The sequence below is a fragment of the Mytilus edulis genome, chromosome 6 (assembly GCF_963676685.1).
Source record: "Mytilus edulis chromosome 6, xbMytEdul2.2, whole genome shotgun sequence".
Classification (NCBI taxonomy): Eukaryota; Metazoa; Mollusca; class Bivalvia; order Mytilida; family Mytilidae; genus Mytilus; species Mytilus edulis.
In genome coordinates, this window is record NC_092349.1 from 15,656,917 (window position 1) to 15,678,155 (window position 21,239).

Below are 21,239 nucleotides of genomic sequence, written 5' to 3' on the forward strand. Positions count from 1 at the left end.
AGGGGCAGGTTAAGGCGGGGCATGCACGTGGCGGTAAAGCGCCCCCTAAAATTTGCAAAGCATGATAATGGGTTTTCCTCAGCTTAATAAAGAATATTTTGACGATTTTGCCTTAATTTTTTTTTTCCATCTCACTCCGCTCGGCTGAAAATTTAAGTTTGAGTCCCCTTAACCTAAAATCCCAAATCTACCACTATTGAGGCTAGAATGCTTTCACCATGTTGAAGATCTCATTGTAATTTTTAAAATAAAGAACAGCAATTAAGGCATGTATATGTTATGATTTTGTGTCAGGATCTTGTTCACCATATCGTTTTAATTTCATTAATGATACTATATGTATTTACTTAATTTTCTTATTAAAATAAAAGGTCTGTTGCTCAAACATGTAAATGGAAAAATACTCAGTACCTCTTACAAGTTTTTATAATCTGACATTTAAGGACAGTGACACTACACACCAGAATTAATACAATACATGGAGACTTTAAAACTCGGAGAATACATCAAATGGATTATATAACTTAAAGTATCGTAAAGAAACACATATTCCAGAAAATTGTTGAAAACAAATATTCTTGCCTTGGATTGACTGCTCGGTTTGCACGAACCTCCCCCTCCCCCCCCCCCCCCCCCCCCCCCGAAAGTCAAATGGTTCATGCCTATTTTTTATAAAAAGGAATGGTGATGAAATATTTCACTTTTAGCAAGAATACGTAAAAGTATATTAATAAAACTTCCTTCTTATATTTTATTTTAAAATCTAAGATTTCTGTCTACTAAGTATTCACAAAACAAGATTTTGATTTGTCTGTTCACAAAAAAGTGTTTGTTCATGAGTAATCTATGCAAATTGTGTATTTTGCACGACTTGTACTTTCAACGGTAGGTTTAAAGATAGCACAGGGCCCATACTTTTTATTATATCTATGAAAAGGACGTGAGAATCTACAATTTACTAAAATATTAAAAAAAATCTATCTGAGTACATGTAAATGTTTAGTGATGATCCACTTTACAGCTTATTTCCTACTGCATGTACATGTAGAGCAAGACTTTGGTTAACTTGCTTGCTTAGTTTGTATATTGTATATATACAGATTTAATTATGCCTATATACTATATTGTTTGAAGATGTTTATCTTAATTACAAAGCTTGAATAAACATTTATACAAACAAAGCAAGCAAGCCAATCAAAGTTTTACTCTACAAGCATTAGGAAATTAGCTGTAAATATCTGCTGTATTAACGCAATGAGGAACTATATAGAGCGGTAACATGTGAGTACACTAGCCGACCTATTTTTCCGCCTTTTACTTCCTACTTAGATGATTATGTTATCCATTTTGAATGCCATTAAAGTACCGGAAACGCGTATTAATCGCTTTAAATCATCTGCATCTGACATCGCCGGGCGAGGATAGAAAGATGTGAGTTCTAATAATTTTGCATTTTTATTTATTTTCATTCTTTTTAGTTTAATTTAAATAAATTTCTTTCGGCATAAACACTAATTGTATAAGACACAGGTCAAACAGACTTATGAAGTCTTCTCAATTTTACATTCTTTTAATTCGTTCTTGTAAAAGTTTTAATGTATCAATCTTAATATATGTTTCAAGAATACGTAACAAATATGTGACCAGCCACGACATATCCAGGCTTATGGAGGTAGAACGTCATTGTGAGAAAAACACCGTTAACTATATGTGACAAGCCACTTCCTGGCTTAGGAGGGTACATTGTCTAAAATTTTCTTTTTGTATATTTACCTAGAATATTCCGAAACAAAACTCTCTGTCATGGTATTATGACATATTTGTTGTAATAGCAATGAAACGAGTCATTTCGAATACCTGTATGAAAATGAGACTATTCTATGACGACTTTCATTTATTGAAGACACTAAATTATAAAACACAAAATGATTGTATTTATTGGCTCTTAGTGATGTTCAATAGCGTATTTGAATAAAATTTCAAAGACTTAAATTTACTACAATACAAACAATTCTTAGCTCTATTTTAGAACATGTAATTTAAACTTGTTGAAATGAAGTTAGTTTAAAATTTGTCAAAGTAAGCTTTTAGAATTCCTTTTTTATTTAGATTTATTATGCATGTCTCTAAACATATAGTATGCGACGCGTAACAGTGTATAAGTAGGTGTTCTCATATATGCATTTGATACGGTGCATTTATTATGTATATATTTCAGACTTCATTTATGAAAGAAAATCTTTAAAGCAGAGCATTTTTGTTTGTTTGTAGCTCTATTTTAGAACATGTAATTTAAACTTGTTGAAATGAAGTTAGTCTAAAATTTGCCAAAGTAAGCTTTAAGAATTCCCTTTTTTTAATTTAGATTTATTATGCATGTCTCTATACATAGTATGCGACGCGTAACAATTTAAAAGTAGTTGTTATCTTATGTGCATTTGATACGGTGCATTTATTATGGATATATTTCAGACTTCATTTATGAAAGGAAATCTATAGAGCAGAAATTTGATTTTTTTGTGTATCAATTTAAAATGTTGATTCAAATCTCTTCAAACGATAAAGTAAAACTTCTTCAAAACTTATATATGATGTATAGTTCGGCGTCCGCAAAAAAGAAGCCAAGGCAAGTGTTTATCTCTTCTTCACAAATACGTATTTCATTGAATCTCGATATTTATCATGTTTATAATGTTTCTAACAATGACGTTCTACCTCCATAAGCTTGCAAATGTCATGGCGGGTCACATTTATTCAGAAAATGTATTTTTCATATTTTAGAAAATAGTCCAGTATTGCAAGGATTTTACATGAATCTCTTCGATGAAGTATGTTAAAGGGCAAAGTTGTTATATTTGACGGTTTTGTTCTATTAACGCACTTTTAAATTTTAGACTCTGCTTTTTTCTCCACTTTTGGTCTTTCTCAGAACATTTGCCTGCAGTGTACCCGTTTGAATATACATCTGTACTGTCTTATAATAATAGTAATAAAGATTTTGACGATGCAAAAAAAAGTAGAATCTGTACTGTCATATATTTTAAGTATGAAATTCAATGTGATTTTTGACATGTTTTTAACGAGAGTAAAACACGTAACTATTAACGTGTTAGATTCTATTTACTAGAAAAAAAACAAGAATATTCATAGAAATAATGCACTAAAACGAATTACATATATGTTCTGATTTAGTCAGTCATTAAAAGGGGAATAATGCAACACAAGGAAGAACGAACGATCATATGTGAAGACCGTACCTTTAACTATAATGGTTTACTTTTATAAATTGTGACTTGGATGGAGAGTTTTCTCATTAACACTCATACCACATCTACCTATATCTATTAAAAAGGACAACCGACAAAAAGGGGGAAAATGTAGTTAAAACTAAATGCTGCATTTAATATATTATAAAATGTTATATTTCATACTTTAAAGTGATAGATTAAAAAAAATCTATGTTCACATGTTATCTTACAATCTAATTATAAGTGTATAGATATCATAATATACTACTTTTTCTATAAATAGACAAATAAATTAAAACAACTAATTTCCGCAAATCTGAAAAATGATTTAAGCTTTATAATGACAGGAAGTAGACAAAATTAAATCTACAATCGATGTTCTCTTCTGATTGATAAGTACTGACCCCATTTCAAGTTTTAATTTACATTAATTCAAGGCCGATTGAAAAAATTATCCTACCAAAACGGCAAAATAATCATCTTTCCGCATGCAATCCCCTCCCCACCGAAAAAGGAAATTAAAAACTTAATGTGTCTGAGGATACGAATGTCCCCTCTCAAGCTTTGTAATTTTCCAAGGTAAAAGGGCCATAACTCGAAAACGGAAAACGGCTCTCTGATTGTATTAGAACTCTGACTGCGCAATAAGGTTTTAGAATTGTATGTGAGTTTCATAACATATGCTAGAATGAGACAAACTTAACTTTTATCTCAGATCGGCTATTTTAATATTAAAACTAAGTAAAAATAAAAACTTCCTTGTTGTTAAGATTACATTTAACTAATATGACTTGAAGCTGTTTCAGTATTCATGCAAAGTAAAACTTCCTGATCAAGTTAAAGTGGTATTTGCATAAAAAAATCTTTTGAAAGTTAGCAATCAACCACTAAAAGTCTATATTTCCTGTACGTTTTTTAAAAATTACCTAACCCAGTTTCTTTGATTGCCGACTTAGATATTTCGTAGGATGTTGGCAATTTTTAATTTAAGTTTAGGAAATTTTAGAGAATGGATGATGGAAATACTCACAGAAGATAACATAAAAATAAAAGAATGGCAAAACTTACCGTTTCCTTCATACAGATCCATTCACATGTTTACCCTTTTCTCTTTTTTATGCTATAGAAATATTTAGAGCATTTTCCCCCTGTTCCCTCACTGGAGTAATTTTTACTTCCAACCCTCATCAAATGTGTTATAGTGTTGCTACCCTTGTTTTTTACTTTTTCAGGTATTGGTATTCTGAATCCTCTAGGCTTATAAATAAAGTACAAAAACACGACTTCTCCTACACCCCTTTTCATAGTTTAATAACATATAGTTTTAAAAAGACATTTTTAAATATTTTATATAATCCTAGTTATTTTTTCATTCACACATCACATAAGAGAATAATTAAATATTTGCGATGCATTTATTTTTATCATTTCATTTCATCTTTGCAGAAAACACTCAAAATGAATAATCATTTTCTGACAGCTTTATACCTGGTGTTTACCTTCGTGCTGTTAGGTAAGTTTATTTACATATTTATGATTCCTTTTCCTTTAATAATTATCGCAAAATGGTTTGATATTGACTGTCATGAAATAAACTGATGATGTACATTTTGTAGTAATGTCAAACCAAAGAACAGAATATAGATAGAAATCTTGATTTAATGGTATTAAATTGGTCATGGAACAATATATAGGTATAAGCCACTAACTAAGCCAAAACATTAGATAATTGTGTATCAGCAAAAAAGTACACGTCAATTAAAAAAATTCTTAGCCATGTTAACCCAACATCTGTTAAAATATAAAAGATACGAGGAATGCATAGACAATAATTCAAAGTTTCTTTGAAAGATTGAAATTCGAGTTTTCAACCGACCCGCCCCCCAAAGAAGATATTTATTTCATAGCCCAACAGATACTGAATACTGGTAAACAATTCTGAAGCAATAAAGCGGTATACAAAAAATACTTATAGACAAAACCTGCTGTATGTCAGCTAAAAAGCAAAATTTTACAATTTTGTAGGATAACAATATGCTCTATCTCTTTCAGTTATACGGAAGCGTATTAACGCCACATAACTTTCTATATAATATATATTTCTTCCTGTGTTTGTGTTGTAACGCAAACATTTGCGAAATAATGCAAACCTATTCAGCTATTGCGCTATAACCCAAACCTTTGCGATATAATTCGAACCTTTGCATAATAACGCAAACATTTGCGTAATTACACAAACATTTGTTTTATCTTATTTCTTATTTAAGATCCAAAGGAAGCAGCAGTTATAAATAAAGGAGGCTGCATACATTTAAATATATCCTCTTGTCATCATTGTAGAGAAAAATGCTTGAATATTTAGAACATATCATTGACTAATAATGAATAGGATACTAGATACAGTATGTATAAGAAGATGTTGTATGAATGCCAATGAGACAACTCTCCATCCAAGTCACAATTGCTAAAATCAAACCATTTAATATGGGTCATAGTACGGTCTTTTAACACGGAGCCTTAGCTTACACCTAACAGCTACATGTAGCTATACTGGGTCCCAAAAATAATATACATGATAATACATTTATATAAAGAACATTGAGTAAATTGAAGTTATATCGAAGAATATAAAAAATCCACCCTGCTAAAACAGCTATAGCCAAATATAAATATACTTACAAAGTAAGCTCTCGTTTGAGGATTGTATAAGGTGGTTAGATCTAAACATGCTACCTATTTGCAATACAATGAAAAGGTTTTATTTATTAAAATTATGTTCTCTCCATTCAAATTGCTACCAAAGCATCTTAAAGTTAAGTCACTAGATTGAAATAAGAAATCCATGACTTTCTATCAAAGAAACTTTTCACATTCTAAGATTTAAAAAAAATCTTGCATCAAGATTTAAAAAAAAAACCATTTTGTCTTTTTGACTTTAAGTTTCACAATTGTATGGCATTGTTTGTGCTCTTTCAACTAAAAATATTTTCTTTTTTTTTCAGGTTGCGCAGCACAAAATGGTACAGAAACTACAACAACACCAAACGCCGCAGTAACGCAGTGTATAAGCAGTGTTATTCTTTCTGCATGTGTCCTAATAGCCTATAAACTGATGTAAAACCAGCCTTTGAGTAATGAAATGTCTTGTTTTAAAGATGATGATGCTCTATTCATATTTAGTACAATGTATCCGTATGCATTTGAGAAATGTGTGACATTTAACTAACTGTTATGAAATGGAGATTAAATTTGATTAATTCTATCTGATATTTTTTCAATCCTGTATTTATTGTTACTAAAAAGAACATCGGTAGTATATAACTCAAAAGATATTTTTCTTAATATTCCACACACCATGCAACAATCACAGATTTGATAAAAATTAAAATACAAACAATCGTAAAAGGTGGAGGGGAGTCCAACCAAAGAACCTCTCCGAAGTTATCACATTCAAGGTCTCGCAGAATACTGTAGCAATACTTGACCACCGTTACTAATTCTTTCACGATATACATTTACTGGTGGACAGCAGGGGCCAATGTTGACGAGTGGTCTAAATACTAAAATCACTGTATCACTAGCAAGTAAACACTAATGTTCTGATTTCGAATCCCGCACCTTGTAGGTGCATTCGACTCCAACCTCACTTGACTGGGATTTTCAGTTGCCAACCTAAGGTCTGTGGTCCTCTGCGGATACTCCAGTTTCCTTCACTAATATAAACTGATCGCCATGAAATAGCATAATACTGTTGAAAGTACCATTAAAACGTCAATCAATGGTGACAGCATTGTCTAATCAATATTTGTCCTTTATTTCTCCCAAGACTTCTTTCTGTTCGAAATAAATGTTTTTACTCCTTAGTGAGTAATGACAAACATACTTGTACTAGTATATATAGATTAGTTACCGTTAGGATTTTATTCATGATAAATTACACAAATCACATGTTTAACACACCCACACCAGGACTTATTTTGTCATTTTCATATCAAGAGTTGAACAATTGATGCAAACTGCTAAGTGAATTTGAGAATGGAAATGAGAAATGCGTCAAAGAGACCACGACCTGACCAAAGACAAAAAACAGCTGAAGGCCCCCAATAGGAATTCTTTAAAATTCACCAATATAACCAAAGGAAATATACAGACATTTAATATGTGTTGTTTTTTCGTGTATCGAGATACTATAAAGAAATATCCCGCCAAACGTCTTGTGTAGTAGACACAAAACACTGCCAGTGGGACTACTCGATTTCTTAAAACCTAACATATATCGAAAAGAAATGGATTTATGGAATGTTTTGATGATTAAAATATTTGTTTTGATTTGATTTGCTTTTTGGTGTTTTAACGCCACTTTTAAGCACCGCATTTAGGCTATTTCGTGGCGGTCAGTTTTAATTGGTAGAGGGAGGCGGAGTGCCCGGAAAAAAACATTCGTCCTTCGATAGAAAAACTGACAATCCTAGTCAATTAAGATTGGAGTTAAGTACACCCGCGCAAGCGGGGTTCGAACTCACAACCTCAGTCTTGACTGACTAGTGATAACAGTAGTAACTTCTTATACCACTGGACCGACGAGCCCCAAAACAAATATTTCATAATCCTATTCATATAAACAATTTATAACCTTTTTTATGGCCAATCTGTAGGTTTAAAAATAGCAAGGGAACATGTCACATATACTTCTTATATGTATGAAAAGTACGTCTTTAATTTGGCAAAATATTGGAAAAGACTATCTGAGTGAATCTACGGTTATTATTAGTTTTATTCACTGAAAAAAAAGTATCGTATTAACATAATGAGGAACTAGAGGGTAATTACACTAGCCGAACTATTTTTTCCGCCTTTTACTTCCTACTTAGATGATTATGTTAATTATATCCGATTGTCATTAAAGTACCGGACATGTGTATTAAGGGCATACGATACAGTTTTTTTATCCCGTATTTATAGTTTAATTAAAATTTCCATACAGGCTATTTTTTGCCTGATTAAATTAAATATGTAATAAAAAAAAAAATAACCTTCATGTGCTACTGTTTGAGTTAAATGAAGTCGAAATTTTGTATTTTTGCTCAAAATTTGGATTTGTGGCCTTATTTTTCCTTTCGAAAGAAAGTCATAACTTTCTTGTTTTAAAAGATAAACACGAATTGTTTTTTTTTTTGTTTTTTTGTTAAATAATTTGTAATTTCTGTATTTTATAAGTATCCTAAAAATTTATGCATCTTTTATTCAGAAATAACTTATATTTATCAAATGGTCATGAATTGAGAAAAAAACGCAATGTTTTGCTGTATATTTATCAAAATAAAAAAAATGCACTATTTACAGTTTTACAAAATTTGGTCCACATAATCTCCCTGCAAAATGAAACAAATTGTCATTTTCAAAAATAAGGGTCCATGCACTCGTTTCCAAATTAGATCAGTTTGAATGATAAAAATCAGTCGAAAAATGCATCTTTTCCCGATATGTCACAGTTTGACGTCGCAAAAATAAAATTTAACTTTAGCAACGTCATAACCTCCCCTGTATCGTATGCCCTTAATTGCTTTCATTTGCATCTGACAAAGCCGGGCAAGAAACATATGAGTGCTAAGATTTTTCCTTTTTTTTTAATTCTTTCTTGCAAAAGTTTATATTGATCTTATTAAAGGTATCTAGAGATCGGTCTACTATCTAGAAAATGCACTTTTCATATTTTAGAGAGAAAAAAAATGGAAGTATTGCAAGGATTATACACAAACTCTCTTCAAGGAAAAAAGTTTTAGTGAAAAGTTGTCGTATTTGACGGTTTCGTTCTGTTAACGCACTTTTGCATTTTAGACTCTCGTTTGTTTGTTTGTTTTTTTTTTTGTTTTTTTTTTTTTTTTTTTAAACTTTTGGCTATCTCAGAACTTTTGTCTGCAGTGTACCTGTTTAACTATATATCTGTACTGTTGTCGAGTTATAACAAGAGGCTCTCAAGAGCCTGAATCGCTCACCTGAATTGTTTTGGTTTAATCTCATATCAATGATTATTTTGGCTTTTCAATTTATTTAAATGTTCTTTGAATCGTCCTATTTTCTTCAAAAGCAAAAAAAAATCATTTTCTCCTATGTTCTATTTTAGCCATAGGAGCTATGTTTCTTGACATACAAGGAAATGAAATATAAAATTTATACTAGATACTCTGAAACTCTGAAACTCATTTAGCCTAAGTTTGGCTGAAATTGATACAGCAGTTTCATAAGAGAAGATTTTTTAAAGTAAGTCAACATGATGAACAAATTGTGAAAAAAGTCTTTAAAGGGCAATAACTCCTAAAGAGGTCAATTGACAATTTTGGTCAAATTGACTTATTTGTAGATCTTACTTTGCTGATCATATTTGCTGTTTACAGTTTATCTTTATCTATAATAATATTCAAGATAATGACCAAAAACTGCGAAATTTCCTTAAAATTACCAATTAAGTGGCAGCAACCCAACAATTGGATGTTTGATTCATCTGAAAATTTCAGGGCTGATAGATATTGACCTAATGAACATATTTACTCCATGTCAGATTTGCTCTTAATGCTTTCGTTTTTGAGATATAAGCCAAAAACTGCATTTGACCCCTATGTTCTATTTTAAGTAACGGCGGCCATGTTTTTTGACGGATCAAAAATCAAAGCACACACTTTGTGCAGGATAATCTAAGGAACAACCATGCTAAGTTTTAACCAAATCCATTCAGTAGTTTCAGAGGAGAAGATTTTTTAAAGTTAGCAAATATGATGAACAAATTGTGAAAAATTGTCATTAAAGGACAATAACCCCTTAAGGGGTCAATTGACAATTTTGGTCATATTAAACTTATTTGTAGATCTTACTTTGCTGATCTTTTTTGCTGTTTACAGTTTATCTTTATCTATAATAATATTCAAGATAATGACCAAAAACTGCAAAATTTCCTTAAAATTACCAATTAAGTGGCAGCAACCCAACAATGGTTTGTTTGATTCATCTGAAAATTTCAGGGCTGATAGATCTTGACCTAATGAACATTTTTACCCCTGTCAGATTTGCTCTAAATGCTTTCGTTTTTGAGATATAAGCCAAAAACTGCATTTGACCCCTATGTTCTATTTTAAGTAACGGCGGCCATGTTTTTTGACGGATCAAAAATCGAAGCGCACATTTTGTGCAGGATATACTATGAAACAATCATGTTAAGTTTCATTCAAATCCATTCAGTAGTTTCAGAGGAGAAGATGTTTGAAAAATTGTTAACGACGACAGACGACAACGACGACGACGACGTCGACGACGACGGACGCCAAGTGATGAGAAAAGCTCACATGGCCTTTTAGGCCAGGTGAGCTAAAAATGTCGACGATGCAAAAAAAACAAAAGAATCTGTATTGTGATATATTTTAAGTATTAAATTCAATGTAATTTTGGAAATGTTTAACGAAAGTCAAACACATAACGTGTTGTTTTTTTTAATGAAAAACTACGAAAGCCATGTAAATTTCCTTTTTGCAATCTGATATAACAGATTATCATTTGATTTAACAAAGTATCAATTTGATATAACAAATTATCAATTTGATATAACAAAGTATCAATTTGATATAACAAAGTATCAATTTGATATAACAAAGTGTGAATTTCTCTACCAATAGTATACATGTATTCATATTCATCCATTGACTGGGACAATTTACGTGAACGTTTGTCTGTAACGACCACTGTTCACGACGTACCTACGATAGACATTTAAACTGTGGGGTCACCAAAGGTTTCTTAATGCCTTTAATTATAAAATAATTCGAAAATTAATCAGGAATAACCTTTATGTTTTGATTTATATAATTGGTATACATCAAAACATCGTGTTATTTCTGATTAATTTTTCGAATTACTTTATAAAGGTGTTGAGAACCTTTAGTGACCCCATAGTTTAAGTGTATTTAAAAAGTACATAGTGAGCAGTGGTCGTTACATACAAACGTTCACCTAAATTGTCCCAGTCAATGGATGAATTTAATGTGTCAATCAATGGCCACAGCCACACTGTTTTGAATTTCATTCTATTTGAGAAAATCTTACTATTATCAAGAAAATTCATATAAATAAGTAAAATTATTTAAATTAATGCTCAGCCTCTGATTTAGTCACTCATTAAAATGGGAATAGTATAACACAGAGCAAAATCAACCACAAAAAAGAACGAAAGATTGGTTGATTGTTGGTTGCTTAACGTCCAGTAAGAACGAAAGATACTTACATGTATAAGGATGACCGACAAAAAGACAAAACAAAAACAGTATAATTATAAAACTATATTTGGCATAATATATTTTAAAAGTTAACTTATATAATATTGTGTGATAAGCTTGAAAATAAATCAAGTTATTGTTTTAAACTATCAACCTGGGGCCGGTTTCACGAAGCTATCCTAAGACATGTCTTTTGATCCTCTTATAACTTTCCTAAGACATATCTCAGACCTAGTCTCGAAGCTGTGTTATGGTGATCTTAGCTAAGACATCCTAAACCTGTCGCAAGTTCTTTAAATATTCAAATGTTAACATTGATTTACGGAAAAAATCATGTAAATGCATGTAGTATGTCTTTACAATAAATTATGCTAAAGGTATTGATTAATATAATGACATAATTTGCAAAATTTATATAAAAAAGTGTTGTCCTAACTTTTTGCCCAACTCTAAGAGATGTCCTAATTTAGAACCCCTTTCTGAAATCAACAAAACTTAGGACTAAGATACTGTCGTAAGACCATCCTAAGACATTTCTTAGTCCTAAGACAGCTTCGTGAAACTAGGCCCTGTTATCTTATAATCTAATTTTTTAAAGCAATCTTATAAGTGTATAGATAGTATACTAATATTTCTATAAATAGTCAAATAAATTAAAACAATTAATGCTGTTTTATACCGCAAATCTGAAAAATCATATATCCTTCAAAATTACAGGAAGTAGAAAAAAAGTACAATCGATGTTCTCATCTGATTGATATTTACTGACCCATTTTAAGTTTTCATTTAGAACTCATCCTAGGCCTTTTATAAAATAAAACTAATACTTCTTACAAAACGGGAAAAATGATAATCTTTTCACAAAATTCTTTCTATCCGAAGAATACACCCGCTCAAGCCTGGTAATATTTTTTTCAAGTTAAAAGGGGGCGTAACCCTAAAACGGAAAATGGCTCTCTGATTTAATTAGAACTCTGACTGCGCAATATGGTTTTGAGATTTGTATGTGAGTTTCATAACATGAGAATAAGGCAAACTTTACTTTTATGTCAGATCGGCTACTTTAATCTTAAACTTACAGCCGATTTCAATGAGTATGTATCTAAAGGTAATATCTTTGGTTAACTTGCTTGCTAGCTGAACGTGAAGTCATTGTTATGTTAGGTAAACTACCATCCTTTAAGAATAGACTAGTCCGACAGATAACCAATCTATCTGACTGTAGGACAAGGCTACTTCAAAAGAAGGATAGTATACCTAGCAATGATTTCACGGTTCAGCTAGCAAGCAAGCTAACCAAAGATATTACCTTTATACACATACTCATTGAAATCGGCTGTAAGTAAAAATAAAAACTACTTTGATGTTAAGATTACATAACCAACATGACTTGAAAGCTGTTTCAAACTTCCTTATCGTTTAAGTGTTATTTGCATAAAAAAATCTTCTTTCAAAGCTCGCTATCATTCAAACTATTTCCTGTACGTTTTTAAAAAATATTAAAAAATGTCATCTTTAAACGTGAATTAACCCAGTTTCTTTGATCCCCGACTCAGATATTTCGTAGGATGTTTGCAATTGTATGTTTAGAAAAATTGTAGAGAACAGATAGGGATATTTACAGTAGATAACATAAAAATCCGCAAAATAAAAAAAGATCAAATTTACATTTTGTTTTCCTTTTATACAGACCCATTAAAATTTAGATTTTTTACTTTTTATTATGCATTCAAAATGTTAAGAGCAAAGTCCCTTGTTTAATTGAAATCAAAATCCCCCCACTGTCCCCACTGGATTAATTTTGACTGCCAACCCTTGTCACATATGTTATAGCGTTAAGGAAGTACCTTTTTATTTTTACAGCTGATTTTATTGAGTGTGTAGGAAAAGGTAGAATCCTAGATTAGCTTGATGTTAGCTGGACCGTGAAGTCTTTAACACATAATCTGAATCCTCTAGTTTTATGCATGCAATTGCAAATACAAATTTAACTATTTCCTCGACTTTTCTTTTCATAGCTTTATAAAAGAGGGACGAAAGATACCAAAGGGACATCCTATAACATATCCACAGTTTAAAAAGCTATTTTTTGACAATTTTATAAAATCCTTGTTAGTCTCATTTTTTTTTTCAAGAGGTGTCAATGTCAAATGTATAAGAAATTTAGAAAGTATCATTTCCCGCCAAATTTCAAAAGACTATGACGTTACGCACGGTATTGGTGCCACTCAGCGTTACACGACGTTCCTAATAAAACGACGATTTTGACGTTGTTCCACGGAAAGTTTCAAACGTTGACCTTATATTCTACTCATGTAAAAATGCCGCTTAAAGTAAAGAGATGTTCGAAGTTGCTTCTTTATATGGTTTTATTTTTTTCAAGCCGGTGCAAATGCAAAATTCCATTGAATTAAAACAAAATTTTAGATACATGAACAATTTTTAATTTTTGCGAAGAATTGTCTGCAACAATAGCACAAAATGACAATTTGATGTCTTGTAAAATGATTTAAATATATAAAAAGAAGATGTGGTATGATTGCCCATGAAACAACTCTCCACAAGAGATCAAAATGACACAGAAATTAACAACTATAGGTCACTGTACGACCTTCAACAATCAGTTTCTTCTATTTCTTAAAATTAAGCAAAGCTCTCTCTGCCAGAAGACGTCTTCTATCTTTGCTAGTGAAATTGTAAATATTTCGTTTCTTGTTTCTGTCTCTTTTCCCCAATTACACGTTTATATATGTTTGTTGTAATTTGGTAATTTCGCTCCCTCAATTAATATTCAAATGCTTCTTGATTTGTCTTTGATTATGTGAAAGATGTACGTAGTATATCGCAAGCTATTTTTCTTTTCATAATCTTATTTTATCAACACTTTAATCCTTAGGACTATTATACTAACGTTAATATAAAAGTCCAAGAATTTGGTTTTATTTCATTTTTCTTAAACAGTGACTTATAATTACATTATAATTCAAATTATTTATTATAACGTATAAGTAAGTTCACAATCTTAACATCAATCCCGATTTTATGGAAAATGTTAACTATATCATTATTTCAAAAATCTCTAACAAAAAACTTTATAAAATGTGCATCATGTTTGAAAAAGAAATACGTGCTCTTATGCTGCCGTTGCCAACTTTCAATGATTTAAAGTTGGTCGGGGTCTAAATTATTTATTTTTTAAAAGAAAACGTTTTCATTGATTAATTTTTTTAAATCAGGATTGTTTTACCAGGCAAATAATTAAGAAAATTCATGTTATGTAGGAATTTGCACATAAATCAGGCCGTTAGTTTTCTCGTTTGAATTGTTTTACATTTGTCATTTCGGGGCTTTTCATATCTGACTCTAAAGGGTTTTGCTCATTGTTGTTTGCATATAGAAATTATTAATTGGTCTTATACAGCCGCATCTTCTACTTTATTGTGAAAATAAGAACCGTGATTCTGTATTGTTTGTTTTTGCTTTCGGAAACATAATTTGCAAGCTATCCTTTCATCTGATATTTTTTCACAAACTCCAGCTTCAAAAAAGGGTCGGCAATCAATACTTTTTTTTTTAAATATTTGAAATTATAGAATTTGGCAAAGTATGGAAAACTTTGAAGTTGCTTCTTTATATGGTTTTATTTTTTTCAAGCCGGTGCAAATGCAAAATTTGAGGTTTATGTACAGAGATCTATTTTTCCTGAGACAAGTTCGTGCGTGGATGATAAATAAATGACAAGAAATTCAACTTCACTGCTTTAATATCTATTATATTGTGGTGATACAAATACGTATACTCTGGTTTGTTGTTATATATTATATTTATAATTGTATATAGCAGTTACATGTATGTATAATTTTCATCCAATTGTATATCATTCTATTCAACGATTCTAATAAAAGTGCAGTACAAGTGCATGGTGGACACTCTTCTATAACAATTCGATTTTTCCAATAGATTGGATTTGAGTAGACATTCATATTTTTCCCAAAAAAACTTTCTTGTGATATTCTTCCGCATGCGTTAACACAATTTTTTCTGTACGTGTGCATTTTTAATGCATATAAGTATTTGTAACGACATAATATTTTCGTATTATAAATGTCTGTTCTTATGAGTATTCATTGAAGAAGTGAATTTATAACAAGCGATAAGAAATGTTATTTTGCACTCGATGATATCCGCGTATTTATACGATCGGTTACCAGTCAAAAAACGAAAGTCAAATCTCTATGGCAATAATACATCGGATTTTCTAGAATGAGTTGGGAGTGTCTGTAAATTAATACCTTGGAGCTAGCTGCTACATGTTTGTGTGCCATCCATCATATATGTCGGACAACTACTTTCTCACTCTCTCTCTTTCGTTCTTTCTCAAATTATGGTAAAAAAAAAGTTTCAATTTCAATATACTAGTTTCATCACATGCCTTTGTACCAGGCAATTCTGTTGGAGATTCGAGAAAATACTCTTCATTCTGCCACACTACTTCTAAATGTAATAACCTTATTTTTCAAACACATATTGGTAGGTAGATGACTAGGAATTGTTCTACTCACAGTAGATAAAAAATAATCGTTAGCTATACTGAAATGTTTATGACATACAAGTATTTCTCTGATAAAACGTTTTGTTAAATGAGTCGATGCGACAAAAAAAAAAAGATTGCACGTTTTACTGAAATGTTCACGACTAAGGTGTACTTTTTCTCTTAAATTTTTTGTGAGAATTTTCATTCATGTGTATAGCTTCGAATCTTTTAAAAGGAACGTTAGGAATTACAGATATTATACTATCTGGCTTAGGAGGATAATTAAGAAGATCTCACTTTTGATCGCATTTCTTTTTCAATGTATCTTGCTTTTATAAAGTTGGAGTGTGGTCATTAGTAAGTTATCTCTTTGTTATAGCTCCGGGGCCTTGTCTTTATGAAATATCCGAGTTAAATATTTCGACATCTTATATGCATGAATTAACGCAGATCTGTATTTTAATGCATATTAAACGAGAACTTTATTTTATATAGATCAGACCATATCATAAATTATGTTATGCCATATATGCAAGAAAAATCGTATACAGTTTAACGTTATTATAACGCGAACGTCAAATTACGGTTACGGGGACATTTCATTGGACATCTTAGATCGTTTCGGATTTTCTAACTGCAACTCAAACAAAAATACATATCATATCATTTTAAAGGAAATTAAATGTATTTTCCATTCAAATCAGTTAACAGGTGTTAAAAAATTGAGATATAGTAGAATTTCGTTTGATAAAAAGCCTCTGAATTATTTTTTGTGTTATTTTTTCCATCGGGACATTTAATTGGACACGGGAAAAATGACGATGTTTTTAAAATAAGACCGCAGTTACTTAATGGTGACTTCAGATAGCTTCTTCGGGACATGTATAATTTGTCTGATATAATCAAAATCCATTTTCGTCCGTAATATCTTATGAAAGTGAAGACAGAAAAAAAATTACGGGTTGAGCAGCTAATTGGGACATTTTTTCTCTTTTTTATTTAAACTCTTTTGACGATCTTCCTTCTCTTAAAATAAAAACGTCTGCTACTTCATTTTAAGTTAAATGTATACAAAACAATTGCAAATTTTTTAACCATTCTACTTACTAATGAATCCGCACTGGGATTTTAAAGACTCACATAAAACAAAATTGTAACAGCGGGACACCCTTGAAATGACGTTATAGGCATCGAAATGAGTAAAGTTTTTCATTAAAAGATAGACAAAGCACAAAATCATCTATGTTATGGATTTCTGTGGTTTATTTCCTTTCGAATGATATGCATAACATGGATATTTATTGTATAGGATAAGAGCTTGAATTTGAATAACCCGCCTTCTAACCCATATTTCCAAAGTGACACCAATATCGTCTATATCTTAAAAAGAATGAAAGACAAGTTTATTTTTTTTGTTCATGCTTTTCAAGTTCTCTGATTTATATCAAATCAATTGATTACAAGCTTTAATAAGGTTTGTATTTTGAAACAGAAAAGCGAACATCCGTATTCTTCCTAAGATATTTATTTATTGAAATACGGTAGTGTCTATATCACGGATATTGTTTCGGTCATTAATCGGTTTTATTACATCCATTATTAAGGAGATTATTAATTTTTTTTTTTGAATGGCCCTTATCGGCTTCCGTACACGACATATAATTTGTTTTAGTCAGGTAGTCAGAGCAAGTGGAGAAGAAGTCGGTCGACTCATTGTTTTAGATCGTAAAATACCAGCAGGTAATTCGTCCATATTTGTATTTACATGTATTCAGCAAATTCAACTTAAAAATGTAATTTAATTAATTAATTAAAACTTTCCCGTTAAAATGAAGAAATCATGATTTATTGCAACTTTTTTTTTTAAACTTACAGGCAATTGGCTTGTTGGCATATTTTTTTAAACTTTGACTTTTTAGGGATAATTACTCATTATGTTTTGTCATCTATTATATTACACACCTTTATACATATATCTTATTCATTTTCGTTTTGCTGCATATGCATGAAATTCTTTCAACTGGATATTCAGCAGGTAAACAATCCATTTGCTTTATGTGTGTTTTCGTGTATTTATTACCATATTGCGCCTCCGAACGTTTGTCCCCGGGGTCACTTTGGTATTCATCCGACGGGCAGAACAACCCTTACTAACGTAAAGCGTCTGATTTGGCTGTGTTGGATGTATAAGTACACAGCCACGTCAGTCAGAATCAGGAGGTTTAATAAGATGATTCGTATATATATAGAGAGAGCACCACACTCTCTGCAAGGAACGAATCCTTGCAACAACTAGTTGAGAGTTCCGTATGTGGTATGTTGTAGGACGAATTGTCTGTATCTATCCAATATAAGATTTTTCTAAGACTTAAAATTCTTAGATTATCGAAGGTATATGTCTGGTATAACTTACATAAAATCCAGGTATTTCCATCAACTTACAAAATAGGCCAAAACAGATAAATTTCATAAAGTCCTTTTAAAGGTAAGTTATTTATTTCAATTCGTCACAACAAGGTGCTACAAAAAAAAGACTTGCTCCCTTTTCTTTATCAGTTTGAAAACAAGGTATTTTTTTTTTTTTTTTTATATATATATAAATTAGACCGTTGGATTCCCGGTGTGAATGGTTTTACACTAGTAATGTTGGGGCCCTTTATAGCTTGTTGTTCGGTGTGAGCCAAGGCTCCGTGTTAAAGGCAGTACATTGACCTATAATGATTTACATCTATAAATTGTTATTTTGAAGGAGAGTTGTCTCATTGGCACTCATACCACATCTTCCTATATCTATCAGATGCCTGTATGTTGCAAGGGAGAGAATCAGCCATGACGTTTTTTTCCCAAATTGTCATTAATGGTATTATTCAAGTTTGTGTTTTTTCTGTCCTGGTCAGCGATATGATTTCATTCGTTGTGGTTAGAACGTTACATAATATCACACCAGTTCTGCATATATGTTTATTCTATACTTTTTTCCTAATCAATTATGTGTTCTGATTTCAGACAGTCAACATGATTAAGGCAGTGGTAACAATTTGTTGTCTAGTAGTCATCGCTATGGTATTTGGTAAGTAACTATTCAAGTTAGCAATAAATCATTGTGTTACTTAGATAATAAAACAAAAATATGTGGCATAATTGCAAATGTGATAAACTCCAAAAGAGATAAAATGACATAAAAAATAACAACCATAGATCACGGCCTTCAACAATCGGAAAGAATGTAGTAATAGAATGTTATAAGCCTTTTGGTTTATTTTGGGATACCCAATTGTTAACCAAGCAGTTTTCCTAAACAAACCCGAAATAAATCTATCACAATGGTATCATGGTTATTAACTAAATATTAAAGGAGTATCATTTTGATATCCTTCGTCAGTATTTCGATAGTCAATGTCTTAGTAATTTTAAGGTGCAAATTAGAGCTCTTTTCACATCTCCTGCTTTTATATTAGATAAGGTTTGGAATTCTTTTGTTTGAATTGAGATTCCAGTTTTGTCTTCGTCAATTTTATATTGAAAACAGTGGTGTTCTATATGCAAGAGAGAAAACAACAAAGGGCTAGCAAATACATTTGTATAAGAAACAAAACAACAACAGCAAAACCAATACTTACTAAGCGAAATCTTTAGGAATCCAGTAAATGCGCATTAGAAAACCTCTTTCTTTTCTATGTAGCCATTTTGATGCAAAATGTCCTAAGAATTCATTTGTAAATCATGTTTTAAAGCGAATATTGGTATACATAGAGTAAATAACCCTACGACTCAAAAAATTAAAGATAATCAGATATATACATACAACATTTAGATAGAGACAAGTGCCTATACATATTTCAAGTTTACCATCTCCAATTTGCTTAGGTCAAAAAAGATCGTAAAGTGTATTGAAGTAGAGGATCTTTGTTTAGTAGAACGTAAAATAACAAAAAATGTCGAATTCAAAGAAAAATTTCAAAACGAAAAGTCCCTAATCATAGCAAAATCAAAAGCTAAAACACATTAAAAGAATGGAAAACAACTTTCATATTGCTGAATATATATAGATACATGTACAGGCATTTCTTAATGTAGTCATCTGATGGTGTACCGATGTTCTATTCTCGTTTCTGAATCTATAGCATTCTGGGTAATATTTTCAAAAGCGTACACCAAAACGTTTTTATTGGTTTAACACGTTCTAAACAATGAAAATTGATCCAATGACATAAGGTTATTTTCATTTTTGTGCACGAACAATGAGATAACCCATAGTCCTTTAGATACTGAAAAGACGAATTAAGTAAGAAAATACAACATCAACTTCAACCTCAAGGTATGACTTGATCAAAAAGCGGGCCGTGCCTGCAAGAGACGACTGAATAACCATCACTTGCTGTACACGAATCACCCTTACATTGCATGGCGTTGTTAGTTTATTTTCAATCTAAGAGTTTGACTGTCCCTCTGGTATCTTTCGCCCCTCTTTAACAGAATATCACTACCTCAAGTGTTTCAATTTTTTCCATTTTTAATTATATGTTCTGGTTTTTCCCCTTCTAACATAATACTTGTTATTTTACAGAGACACTGGCTGCGACAACTGAATCACAGGCAACAGTCACAAACACTGCATGAAATGATACGTTTACAAAGTTTATTCATAAATTAAATTTCTAGTTTTGAATTTAAGGTCTGATTTATGAAGAATTATTTTAGTAGTTTATGAAAGTTTAATAATTTTTTTAAATTTCTTATTTTCTTAAGTTTAATTCCGATTTATGGGTTATTAAACTTGTTATTTATTTGAAAAATAATAGCAGTTTAAATTTGTTATTTAAAAGGTTTAAATCTAGTTTATCACCGTTAAATTTTTCGTTTAAATATACGTTTATTTTTTATCAAAACTACTAATATCAGACGATTTAACTGAAATTTAATTTAGATTAAATAACAAGTTTATACTGATCAATTTTTGTTCGGTAAATTTGAAATTTAATGCCAGTTTTGGTATACGTTTATTTTTTATCGAAACTACTAATATCAGACGATTTAACTGAAATTTAATTTAGATTAAATAACAAGTTTATACGGATCAATTTTTTTTCGGTAAATTTGAAATTTAATGCCAGTTTTGGTAACGTGTTTTACATTGTTTTATGGGGGCCATTTATAGCTGACTATGCGGTATGGGCTTTGCTCATTGTTGAAGGC

General features: G+C 31.0%; 2 long non-coding RNA genes across 2 annotated transcripts; both read left to right on the forward strand.

The window, feature by feature from the left end:
* The first annotated feature begins 1,321 nt into the window (after positions 1-1,321).
* On the forward strand, positions 1,322-6,510 carry LOC139527223 (uncharacterized). Its single transcript, XR_011665303.1, has 3 exons — positions 1,322-1,431; positions 4,695-4,761; positions 6,251-6,510. It is a non-coding gene; the product is annotated as an uncharacterized lncRNA (long non-coding RNA).
* An 11,183-nt stretch (positions 6,511-17,693) lies between these two features.
* On the forward strand, positions 17,694-20,656 carry LOC139527225 (uncharacterized). Its single transcript, XR_011665307.1, has 3 exons — positions 17,694-17,783; positions 19,050-19,113; positions 20,611-20,656. It is a non-coding gene; the product is annotated as an uncharacterized lncRNA (long non-coding RNA).
* Positions 20,657-21,239: the final 583 nt, after the last annotated feature.